General features: G+C 35.5%; 1 protein-coding gene across 3 annotated transcripts in view; it reads left to right on the top strand.

The window, feature by feature from the left end:
• The first annotated feature begins 6,883 nt into the window (after positions 1 to 6,883).
• The window catches only part of CCDC102B (coiled-coil domain containing 102B), a 136,194-nt gene continuing 129,863 nt past the window's right edge, over positions 6,884 to 13,214 (top strand). For 2 of the 3 annotated variants that reach the window (XM_040073242.2, XM_040073260.2), the window contains exon 1: positions 6,890 to 7,118. The gene's annotated coding sequence lies outside the window, so the exon portion shown is untranslated. Of the gene's footprint in view, positions 7,119 to 13,214 lie in introns of all 3 variants that reach the window. The other variant, XM_040073267.2, reaches the window with a different exon arrangement.

Here is a 13,214-nt window from a genome sequence, read left to right on the forward strand (position 1 = left end):
TTGTCACTTAAAGTGCTGAAGATACAAGATGTTTTCATTATTGAGAATGGCAGCCTTAAAGACAGAGAGATAGTGTTTCATGTAAAAGTGAATAAAACACTACTTTTTAACTCAGAAACTCTTTTTAGAGTGATTAGGGTTTCTGTGGCAGTCACTGTTGCTGTTTGAATACTAAGTGCCAGCAGTAATGCTATCCTAGTAAAAGGAATAACTGCTTTTAGATCAGAAAGAAAAATTATGAATGTTCATTTACTGTGAAAATTTGCAAATTATTTTTCCGCCAGAATGGGAGAGCCAGTGTTTGTAGTACCAATTTAGACATCTTTCTTTCTTCAGGTATGATCAGATACCACACTAGTTGCATCACACTGCTGTTACAATCCCTTCTGTGGAGCCAGAGGTATTCTTGTGGAAGACACTGTTATTCTTAGGATATTGGAGAGGGGGGAAAGAAAAGGTTGTTTCTAATGCTGTACTTGTTAGTATTACTCACATTCTAAGGATACAAAGTAGCATCTCATCCTGCAGCCTTCCCAACATGATGCTGGGAGATACCTATGCTTCTTGTACACCTTATTTGTCAACTTTTACTGAAAAAAACCATTTGTTTTATAATTAATATCTGAGGAAGAAAAATTGCAAAAGCATATGAAAGACTCATCAAGAAACATGTTTCCCCTAAAACTGGTGAATGGAAAAATCGTGCTATGCAAATTGCTGTTAATCATCTGTCCCTTCTTTGTACCCACCTATGCAAGCCACTCTAATCAGTGCATTTTTGGACAAATCTAGATACCACAGCAGCATCCCACATTTGTGCAGTTAATAAAATATTTGGCAGGGTGACCTCTCCTTACACTCAGGTTACACTGGAGAGCAGAAATAACCTTATTTTTTGATTGAATTAATTTTAGTTTTTCATATTGAAATATCAGAGTAGGAGCATTTTTTTCTTTCATTAAAAAAAAAAAAGGAAAATTCTTGATTTGTTCCTAATTTCTTTTTAAATTCTTGTTGTTATTTCAACATTACATTATTTCAACATTAAACTGTAGCCATAAATATAAATTATGAACTTTTTCCATCAGATGTACCAGAAATTTGTAATGATATTTTTATTGAGACTTTACTTGGAAGGTATTTTGCTGAGTTATTTATGGAGCATGGAAAAGGTAAACATTATGTAAGCATTTAGTAGAAAGTAATATGTATATCACAAAAGAAGACCAGTTGTCCTTGCCTTTTTACTTCGATTTCTCATCTTGAAACTGCTGGAGTGTCATACTCTTGCAAGTTCCATAACTTCTTTAAAAGTCATAGAATAGTTTGTGTTGAAAGGGGCATTCAAAGACCATCTAATCTAACCTCCCCCTCACAATGAGAAGGGAAAATCTTCAACTAGATCAGTTGACTCAGAGCCCCACCTAAGCTGACCTTGAATCTTTCCAATGAGGAGGCATCCGCTACCTCTCCAGGCACTCTGTTCCAGTGTTTCATCACTCAATACAAAAACATAACCCCTCTTTCTTATATCTAATCTAAATTGATCTTCCTTTTGTTTCAAACCATTGCCCCTTGCCCTATCCTTGCATGCCCTTGTAAAAGCAACCATCAGCTTGTCAGGAGACACGCAGAATAAAATCAGGAACAGACAAAATAACTGAAGTGGATTTTTTTTTCTTTTTTCTTAACCAGAAAACACTGAAATTCTGGTATCATGTGGAAAAAATTCCGATGAAGATGAATCTTCAAATTTAGAGCTTATTTTTTATAACCTGCTCTACTAATATTTCTTGTTGAGAGTCAGTAGTAGCTCTGCTAAGCTGAGGCTTTTTGAAGTATGCTTATGTATAATAAGCAATCCATTTTCAGGTGCTATGTGTTAATTTTCACTAAAGAGTGTAATGAACAACAGAAAGTGAAGATTATATTTACTGAGAAACTTTAAGCATGTCAGTAATTTTACCACAACTTTGCTTACCACATATTTGCTACCACAAACTATGCTGAAAAGTATTAATAGGCCAACGTGTCAAACGTAATATATAGTTATTTCCTGTTTCACTTCTAATAGGCAAAGAAGTTCAATCAGCAGCAGAGAGCTGTACAAGATAAATCGTCTACATTTATCTGCTATCACTGTTTGCACTTGTGAATCAAATTAACTTGCACAGGGGAAGTCCAAACTGAAAACTAGCAACCTGAGCAAAGTATTAGCCCTAGACAAGCTTCTTCCTGCTATGCTTTATCACTGTGCTGGAATAATTTTTTTTTTTTTTTTTTTTTTTTTTAAGTCATTGCTATTTTATGTTGCTTTTAAGTTTTATGATCCGTTTTAAAGTTACTTAGCTAGGAGTGAGGTGTTACATGCACAGATAGTTTTATTCATGAAATCTTGTCTGCATGTAGCCTATTCAGGTTGATTGACTCTGGCAGGGCATTAGGCGCCAACCAAAGCCAGTGTATCATTTCCTTTTCACCTGGACCTGGGACAGAAGATACAATGTAAGGCTCATGAATTAAGGACAGGGAGAGATCACTCAGCAATTGCCATCAGGGTAAAAGAGTCTCTGGGAAATTATTTTAATTTCATACCAACCAGATCAGAATAGGGTAATAAGTGTAACTAAATTTTAAAAACACTTTCTCCCCCACCCCTCCCTTCTTCTCAGGATTAACTTTATTCCTGAATTCTTCCCCCAGGCAGCTCAGGGATGCATGAAATGGGGGCTGTGTTCAGTTGATAATGCTTTATCTCTCCTTCTCCTTCCTTCTCAGGAGGAGGACTCCTCACACTCTGTCTCCAATATGGGCTCCCTCCCATGGGAGACCGACCTCCATGAAGTTCTCCAAGATGAGTCCTTCCCATGACCTGCAGCTCTTGAAAAATTGTTCTAGTGTCACTCCTCTCTACAGAGTGCAGTTCTTCAGGACCAGGCTGCTCCAGTGTGGGTCACCTGGAGGGTCACAAGTGCTACCAGCAAACCTGCTCCAGCATGGGCTCCTCTCTCCACAGGGCCACAGTCTGCCAGACACCTGACCCAGTTCAGGTTTTCCACAGCCTCCCTCACAGATCCACCTACTCCAGCATTGCGTCCTCCACAGTCTAGAGGTTGGTCTGTGGTCCACCATGGACCTTGGCAAGCTGCTGGGACGCACGTCACTTACCATGGTCTCCAACATAGGCTTCGGGAGAGACTCTGATTTAGTGATTGGAGCGCCTCATCTCCCTCCTTCTACCGACGTTGGTGTCTGCAGGGCTGTTTCTCTCACATATTTTCGCTCTTTAGATGCAATTGCTGCTGTGCAGGGTGGGCTATTTTCCCTTTAACCACATTATCCCTGAAGCACTACCACCATCACAGAAGGGCTCAGCCTTAAGCCAGCATTGGGTCCATCTTGGCTCTGGGTAAGGTTTCTGGCAGCTTCTAACAGAAGCCGTCTGTATAGGGCACCCCTCCATACACACGCTACCTAAGCCTTGTGAAAGCAAGGCTTTGCTAAGATTGCTTGTTCAGAACGTGCTAGAACTTTAAAGAAAATGGGAGGAGAATATTATTCCTTTATTGTATTTCTAATTTTAGAGATATTCTAGGAAATAATTACCCTGTGTCTTTTTCCTAGACTGTCTATCAAATGGAATCACAATATGTTTTCCCACACTGTGCATGAGATTTGGTGGTCTCAATTTTGGTAGTTTTGTTTAATTGATTTTTTTCTTCCTAACTACTTATATCTTCACGGGTGTGCTTTTTTTTTGTTTTTGTTTGTTTGTTTGTTTGTTTTGTTATATAAGTTTGGGCTTTGCTAATTCTGCTGTAGAGACTGGATTCAAAATTAGATTAATTTTTTGCCTCTATTTTCTCCTTCTTCATGCCTTGAAGGTACCTTGTACATCAAGCTGTCTTCTATGTGTCCCTGTCACCTAGGGGAGCATGTCTGGGCTGAGGTACAGTAAAGGATGATCTCTTATTCTTATATATTCAAATGAAATGTGATGTTTATTTTTCACTTGTATGAAATTGTGTGGAATAGTATGAAATAGTAAGATTAAAAATTACTTCTGTCATTAAAAAAGAACTGGCATATGTATGTGTTTTTTTAGAATACTTGAGGAAGCCCAATTTCAAAAGGTTACAATTTTAGTGCTTCATACCCCTCTCTATTTTCCAATTTCAATAGTAGGAATGTTCTGTTTTATTGCCTTTTGTATTTGAAGTGCTTTATTGTTTTTGGCTTGAATGATAATTTCTTATATCTCCTAAGGAAATTGCATCAATACAGTAAATATTGTAAACTTCCATGTTTTGAGAAAGACTTGCTCTAACTTTCCTCTGAGAAAAATTATTTAATCTTCTTCATTGGCTCAGTAATCCTGAAAAAGATCAAGTCTCTTCCTTTGTGACTCCCAAAGGGGTGAGTCTTGACATTTAAAAATTCAAAATTTGGCTTTCATGTTCTCTTAATGTTTCTCTATGGATCTTGGAAAAAGCAGGTCAGGCATGCTGCCAAAGTTAAAATTTACTCAGAGTGAAGGGAGACTATCCCGCCCTAATCAAGAGGGCAACAGCACAATTGACAACTAAGGCCATACATGAAAACATATGTTCTAGATTATTGATCCTGTCTATAGGCTTTATCATATTTTCTCTGTACAATTTTCTTACAAAAGTCTTACAAAAGACCAGAGTTGCTCATATTTCTCTTGAGGAGCGTATATGAATGTTCTTAGTATGAACTAAGAATTGTTTACATACATGGAGACTTCTAGGAAGACAATTCAGCTCCATGTATGAGGGTCATGAGTTAGCAAACTTGCATATTGGCAGCATCTGTTCTGCAGCTATTGCAGTGACACAGCATCAAAGTAAATAGTCAAATGAGACTAAAAATCAAGAATATATTTGCAAATAAAGATACAAAAATAACACAGTAACTTCCTAATATTACAGTATTTTTTTTTTTTTAGTTAAATTTGCATGCAATTTTAACAATGATATAAAATCGAGATTCCTCCAAGAATTGCTAATTACAACAGAAAGAAACAGAACAGAATCTGAGGGGGTTTTGTAGATTTACTATTTACTATTATACACAATTCCTTTTTTGCCTTTTTTTTCTTGAAGAGTACAGTCTTCCTTCACAAAAGGTTACTTAAATGACACTTCCAGAAGTACTAGTGTCTTCACATGCTGTAATAACACTTTTTTCTTTGTGTTTATTTATTTTGAATGATAAATTCTCTGTTACATATCTTCACTTGGGAAGATATTTTCAGTTGTGACCAAAGTTTCTTCTCTTCTTTGTAGACAAAATAAATGTGCATCGAATTCCTCAGAAACTGTGAGTTTGTTTGAATATGGGCAATGGAACAGCCTTCTTGGATGCACTCAGAGATTGTAGCAAGTGATGAATGGTAGAAAATGAATGGGAAATCTCATGAATGGGTTGAAATGTGAGTAGTTAGAAGCTTAAGTTATGGTGTATTTCTTAAAATGTGGAACGATTTCCTTCAGTAGGGGTAATGGAATGTATCCAGAGAGTGTTCCAGTGAGAGATGGGATCTATTTAGTTGCTAAAGAAGCCATGCAAGATGCATAAAATAGCTGTTGCCTTATTTTATTGTTTGGATTTGGGTTTTGTTGGGCTGGGGATTTTTGGGGGGGCGGGGGGGGCAGTTTATAATTTGATGCAGACTTGTGGTTCTTGTTTTGTGGTGTTAGGATTGCTTTGGGGTTTTTTGCTTCAGTTTGAGGGGTTTTTGTGTAGAGTCATATTTTTTGCCTTGGATTTTTTGTTTTGTTTTGTTTTGTTTTTCCTTTGGTTTGCGGCTTTTGTTTGTTTGGTTTGGTTTGGGTTTCCAATAGAAATGTATAAGGAGATTTTTTTTTTTCACCGCTTTTACTTCTGTTTTTTGGAAGACAATGTCTTTTGTCTCCTGGCAGTGGAATAGATTTTGTGAGTCACAGAAGAGTGGGAGGATTTGCTAGTTCATTTCCCTAAAGTAATTTGGGAAAAAAAAAAAAAAATTTGAAAATCCTAGTGTCAGACAAGAGAGGAGGCATGCAGCTATAGCTCCTATTTATGATGGAAGGACTATCTGTTGTAGTGCTGCTAAAAGTGTTGGCATATTAGTGGGGAGGTAGAGATATGTCCCTTAAAGCTAAAGGGAATTTGGCTTCTCAGTTTGAGATTGTGACATGGGAGTATCAATACTCTGTACATTATGAGGGAAATTTTTTTTTAAGGAGGAAGATTTGGCTTTTCACAGCTATGGCAAATCATCCCAGCTGTGTCTAACTATATCAGTTTTATGCCTTGAGAACCTGCCAATTAGGCAGCCTGTGATATCAGGCTTGGGACAGTGCTGTCATGCTTTGTCATGTTGGTTACAAAAATGTTGGAGTTTGTATTCTAGAAAGAAATATTTCTTACCTCATATTTTAATATGTATATGTAAATTTTAATTCAAAAAGAGCTTTTCAAAGCTTTGAGTGCTTTTTCCTAATTTTCCTTGTCTTGGTCTTTTCACCTCTCTGATAATCCAGAATACTACAGTTTTTCATAACTTCCAGAGTACCTGGCTAATTGCAGAGCTGATTATGAAAGTACATGTATTTTCAAGATTATATCATTCAGCTGAGTGAAAAACTAGTCTTATTTTAGGCTATTTAAAACTCAGGGGGGATAGCAGGAGCAAGTAGTGGCATAGGAATCCAACCAATTTACTTGAGTAGTACAACCTGTGCTTAAGTACTGTGATTCAACTAACTAATTTCATCTTGTACATAATATTTGGGGGCCTGGGGTCACAGTCTTCAGTTTAGAAAGGGAGGGAGAAATAAAATCTGAAAAAAAAAGCTTAGTGAAAAACATTACAACAAAAAGTTTTATTTTGTATAAATGACTTGTACTTAAAAGAAAAATGTGGTTTTAGTTTTGATAATGCCTGACCAATGAGAGTCTTTTTCAAGTTACTGTGGAGTGGCCTTAATGCTGTAAATAATCCAATTGGCCAAGTCCCAGTACAGTGCAGATGAGAAAAGGATGCAGGAAATTCTGTTGTTTACACGTGTCTGTTACACTGAGAAGCAAGAGGAGCTCAGCAAACTCAGACGGTAAGGGGTCTTAAGCTTGTGGATTTAATGTTTAATTTCTATAAATCTCTTCAGGGACAAAGTATGAGTTACTATTAGGCTGATGGTAAGGAGGAAAAAGTCTGAAATGCCTAGCAAAAGTACTGTTGATCAGAAAGCAGTGTTTGAAATATGTTATATCTAGCTAGATTCTTCTCTGTTATGTTTTTTGCTACCATTGTGTAGCATTACTTCTAACATCCCATTAAACATAACTTGTTTTTCAAGTGTAGTAGAATGCTTACTTAACATAAGCAGGTAAGTTTTTTAAATATTCTAAGTGACAGTTTGTTAAAAATTTATTTCTTAGTTTTGATTAGAAATTAGTATAAATGCAGAAATTTCACAGATTATACAGTTGTACTACTGAAAACCTATTTTAAACTACTTTGTGAAAGGTGTATGTAATGGAATGAACTAATAAAACTTTTGTACCTTTTAATGGATGTGGTACTGTGGACATAAGTGTCATGAAAATATTGTTATGAGTTTGCAGAAGCCTGTACTGCATTTTTTTATTGGAAAGCAACGTTTTCACAGTGTTTCTATTTTCATAAGTTATGAAACTCAACAATAAGTTGTATAATCCTAACTTCCTTCAGGAAATATCTTAAGATGGGATAAGAAAAATGCATTCTTAGCTGTACGGTATTATTCTAATGATTTTTTTTTTTTTTCTTTAATACTATGATTTGTTGATGCTGGATGAATGTATTCAGTCTGTCATTATTTTAAAGGCAAGTATCAGAGATGGTGTGAGACACTGTGGGTGACCCTTCAGCAATGAGGACCAAGGGTCAAATTTCAAAAGCAATGTTCATGAGTTTAATAAGCAGATATAGCAAATAGTATTAATGGGCTTCCTACTGACTATCCAGATAGCTGCATTTTGTTTGTATTAGTTCTCACTGATTCTAACAAACATCTTATGAAGCAGACTCTGCTATAAATAGTCATAGCCAGACTCCTAGTTTTTGGTTTTGATTTCCTGTGCCATTAAAAAATTTCTCTTGTGTCTCTGAATGCAGTTTTTTGCATAATATTATGAAGATAAATGGATTTCCAAAATATATTAGGTAACATTAATAGAACAAGTCATATCCATTCCAGAGGCATCTACAAAAAAACTGTAATTGAAAAATGTGGAAATAGATGTCTGGGAGTGTTTTTTTTTTTTATTTGCATGTAGCCAGCTTTGAATTGAGTCCACTTTTTCACCTTCAGTATAAAATACTATGTTAACCTCGGGTAAATCTGAAAAATTAATCACTTGAAAATGAATATGCTAAAGAAGCTGTTAATGAACAGGCTTAAATTACTGTTGTTTACTTCAACACAGGAGGGGGAGATATTGGAACCATTTGAAGTGTAAAAAATTTGCTATTTATGGAATCATAGATTCACAGAAAGGTTTGTGTTGGAATAGACCTTAAAGATCATCTGGTCCCAATCCCACCACCATGGACAGGGAAACCCCCCAGTACAACAGGTTGCTTAAGGCCCCATCCAACCTGGCCTTGAATACTTCTGGGGATGGGCCATCCACAACTTGGGGAAGGCTGTTCCAATGGCTCACCTAATCTATTCACTCCTGTTCTTTCTAGTCCATACAATGATCTTTAATTGACTGGTTTATTGTGAAAATTATCCTTCCTGAACAGCTTGATTCTCTGCTCATTCTAATTAAGTAATCTGATTTACATTGGGTTAAATAAGATTGGGTTTTTACCAAACCCGTTCTTATTTAATATAAATCACATTACTGGAGGAATACCAGGGTGGAATTTTCATGAATGCTCCTATTGGTTTGAATCTTTTTTTAAATTTATTTTCAGTTGACTTGGATGTTTCTCCATAACTTTTGTAGGTGTCCATTTTTGCAAAAGGGTGCTAACTTCCTTCTGCCACACCACCAAATTACATCTCTTTTGGTGGAACTACATATGGGCCTACAGTGAGTGGACACTGAGAGAATAAATAAACATGCTTCTCTATGCATTTAAGTAGAATCTAGGATACAACAGGTGATACTGTGTGATTTATTTTATTTGACCATTCTAGGAACTGTGGGACTCACGTTAAAGTCACAATGTGGACTATTCCTTTGTTCATTTTCCTCAAGGATGATATAGTGGAGTTGAGGTCATCACAGCATTAAATCACACAAACATTAAATCAGTCCTTGAGCTATTGAAAGACATGAGATGGTATTAAAATACTAGACTGGTCAGGTAAAAATATGAATAATTACATATAAATGTCCAAATAGCAATATTTTTGTAAGGAACATTCTTAAAAGAATTAATTATAGAAGATATGGCTTCTAAAACTGTTCTAATAAAACAAACAAACAAAAAAACATCTCCACACAACAGAATTGTCAATTCTGATACAACTTCATCAGAGTAGTTGAATCACCAAAGGGATATGCTCTGACCCTGAGAAAACAAAATATTCTTACTTGTCTACTTATGTGGGTGGGAAAATCACCTGTTTCTAGACTCTGAGTAGTGTTTTGAAGAAAAATTTGTTTGTGTCCTAATAATCATTGGAATGTTTTATATCTTGGTCTGAAACAAATCATGAGATATTTGTGATTAGTTTTCCCTGTTCCCAGTGTTATGAAATTTCCTTTAAAAGTAGGTCACATTTTGAATAGGAAAACATCATAAATGATTCAACTCTCACCAGAAAATTCTTGATCTCTCATATCATGAAGCATATGGTTTTAAGATACTGGTAAGGGTTTTAAAAATCTGGAGAATTTCTCAGAGTATAAATGGGGATTAACTTTTTCAGGGATATGCCATTACACCTTCATGCTTCATTGAAAATAAAATATAATAAAATAAAGAAAAACAAAACAAAAAACACACCAGCAAAACCCTCAAAAGAAAACACAACTCCCACAACTCAGTGGGTTTTTTCTAGTAAGAAAAAAAAAAACACCTGTAAATAAAAGTGAAGCTATTCGGTTCAAGGTTACTTTCCAAATGAGGAACATAAAAGAAGTCAGAGTTGAGGTACAAACTGTAGAAAATAAACTTGCGATGATTTTATCTAAGTAACGAAGCCTCTCTACACATTTAAGTGACCTCTGTTGTTTGGATGAACATGTTTTAGCATTGCATCTGACCTAATTCTTGTTCAGTAAAGTGCTTTTCAGAATGGTTAGTCTGTCTTCAGTTTCCATTTTTTAACTTGCTTTTGAGGCTGAAAGGAGCTCAGCTGACCTGACCTGTAGCGCAGTCTAAAAATGTGGTAAAACTCCCACAGATCTATGAGCTCAAACCAAACACAGTTGTGTTTGGGAGTAGTTTAGCCTTCTCAGCTCTATTCAATATGAACCTACAGTGGCTCTCACTAAGAGGTGAATTTGGCTTCTGAACATAAGTAGATGAAACATGAAATAGTAGAATGCTAATATTATCGATAGTTGGGGAAATAGTTTAACCCTTGAGCATTTGACATGATACATGATAGTCTTTTGTTTTAATTGTGCGCTCCAGGCTTATTTGTAGCTTATTTGCAAATATTTGTTACATATTTGTTACAAATTGTTGAACTAATACCCTGGATGAAAATCACCAGCTGAATGAGAGGTTTCTAATTTCTTGTCTTCTTTGACTTTTAACTTTCAGCTGGCTTTATTGCTTATAAAGACTTCTAAGACCAATTATGACTTATTCAGAGGCTTGCCATGCAAGATACTCTTCTGTGTCATGTTAAAGGGCTCCCTGTCAGTATAAGCAAGACAGTGCACGTGTGCACTGGCTGAGCTGATATCCTGTAATAACACACTGACAACTTGGATCAAGCTGAGTCTTTTGAGATTCTCTGTTGTCTCTATTCCCTTGTAGGCTGAGTGGTATAAGAAGCTACTTGCTTATCCTACTTGTTCCCAGTAAAGGGAATGACCCCACTAGCACTGCAGCTCATTTCAGTGTGAGTTAAAAAATGTTGGTCATGCTAAACACTCACTGAAACTAGCTTACTCCGCTTTCTGTGTAAACAGAGGAGGAAGACTCACGCACTCAGTTATTTTTAGTCTTAGCTGTGGAACTGCTGAAAAACAGACCAACCAAAAAAAGAGATACCATTTTAATGTCATTAAGAGCAAATTTCATTGTGCCTGCAGAACAAGATGGCTATAGTTGTTTCTGTAAATCACAGGAAAGGTTCACTTGTATCTTTAGCTATAAACATTAAAAAAATATAGTGTTTCAGTATAGTGAACTAGTATTAACAAATGCAAACTCTATTCTTCTGAAGCAATTACCTGTTTCAAGTTCTAACAACAGATTACTATTGTTCTAAAGAAATCTCTCTATGCTATTCAGAAGATACCTATTAGACCAGATATTTAACTGATATGAATTATTTTCTAGGAATTAACTATTGCCTTATTTTTATCACTCTGAATCTATTCTCAATTGAAGTTATAATTAATATTCTGATTCATAACGTGTTTTTCCTAAAAAGAATTCAGACAATATATTCCAATCTTCACACAGAGTCATTGAGATTAGAATTTAGGGGACTTGGCTACTTGCTTAACTCAGATGTTTACGTTAGGTTTTGTAAACCTGTTTGTAAGTAGTTCACTCTGAAAGGATCTAAAATTTTGAGAGTTCATATTTATCCTAAGTGTCTAGGAAGTTTATTTTGCCTCTTTTTCATTGATCATATCCTAGTAAAAAGTGAAAATCAAATCTCAAAGGGGAGCTAGCCAAGCAAACTCTCTCAAAAGCCACAGCTACCAAATTTATTTGGGTTATGATTGGTTCAATTTCTTCTTAAAACAGTTCTTTTTGAGACTGTCTGGGAAAGTTGTTGTCACACACAGTCCCTTTCCTCCATGCATAATCTGATTATATAATATGTCCTTTCAAATGCAGTGGCAGAGGAATGAGTATCAATACTACAGACTTGAATGTATAAAAAAATATGTGTGAAATGTTATGAAAGTTTGTAATCAAACAAAACATTCTTGGGGAAAGGAAGTTACTGTAAATTATAGCACTACTTCAGAGCTTCTTTTGACCTTATGGGTAGTAAGTGGCAACATCTCTATGTACAAATATTTGTGTTACCCATATTTAACCCTAAGGATTTGAATACAACTCCAAAGATGTGAAGAAACATCAGCTTGTTGCTGTAAAAGACTTTGAAAGATATTGCAATGATATGTAATCACTTTACATTACCCAGTAGATCTAAATCACAGTAAGTATATAATTCTGGTTCTCATCTGAAGAAATAGTATCCTAACTGTTTAGAGATTTTAAAATTGGCAGCCAAAAAAAAAAAAAAAAGTGAAAGAAAGAGCAACATTTGTTTAGTCTTTACATTTATTGTAATCCATGACTACCTTCCAAGTTGTCTTTTCTATGAATGCATATTTTTACGGTATGTATATATAGTATGTACAGTATGTATATAGTCTCTATAATATTATACGTGACCTATTGTATGCCTGTGTTTTAAAAAACAGTTGAAACACTGAAGAGGATTTTACATTTAAATGGATATTTAGACATGGATGGAAAATGGTAAAAGGAAAAAACCATACACAGGACCACAGCAAAGTAGAGCACATCCTTTTTTGGTGCATCATTTTTTAGGGAGAATTACAGCATTTCATTTTGAGAAAGCTTTAATACCACCCCCACCCTTCCTCTGGCAACAATACTGTAAAATATACTGAGAAAGAAATCTTGTCCTAAATTACTGCTTTTAATTGACACCTTTTGTCTTGGTATAGCTTAATAGAACAAAACCACTTTACCTAGGGGTGTTCTGTGGAAGGAAATACCCACTCAGTTTTTAAAAGCTTTGAGCCATGTCAGCTGTACCAGTCCTGTGTTTAAACTCTCCTATTGGCACGGAAAGTTTCACAATATTTTACAGAAGAAATTCACACAATTGAGAGAAATATAAAATACCTCATGGTTAGATGAACCATGGTAAAAGTAATCATTTCAATAAAAGCATCAGTCCAAATGTAAAATTTTGTGAAACTTTGTGAAGAAGTGTTTTCTGCACTTGTTGCTGTTACTGGCATATTTTTTCTGGATT

The sequence above is a fragment of the Hirundo rustica genome, chromosome 1 (genome assembly GCF_015227805.2).
Source record: "Hirundo rustica isolate bHirRus1 chromosome 1, bHirRus1.pri.v3, whole genome shotgun sequence".
NCBI lineage: Eukaryota > Metazoa > Chordata > Aves > Passeriformes > Hirundinidae > Hirundo > Hirundo rustica.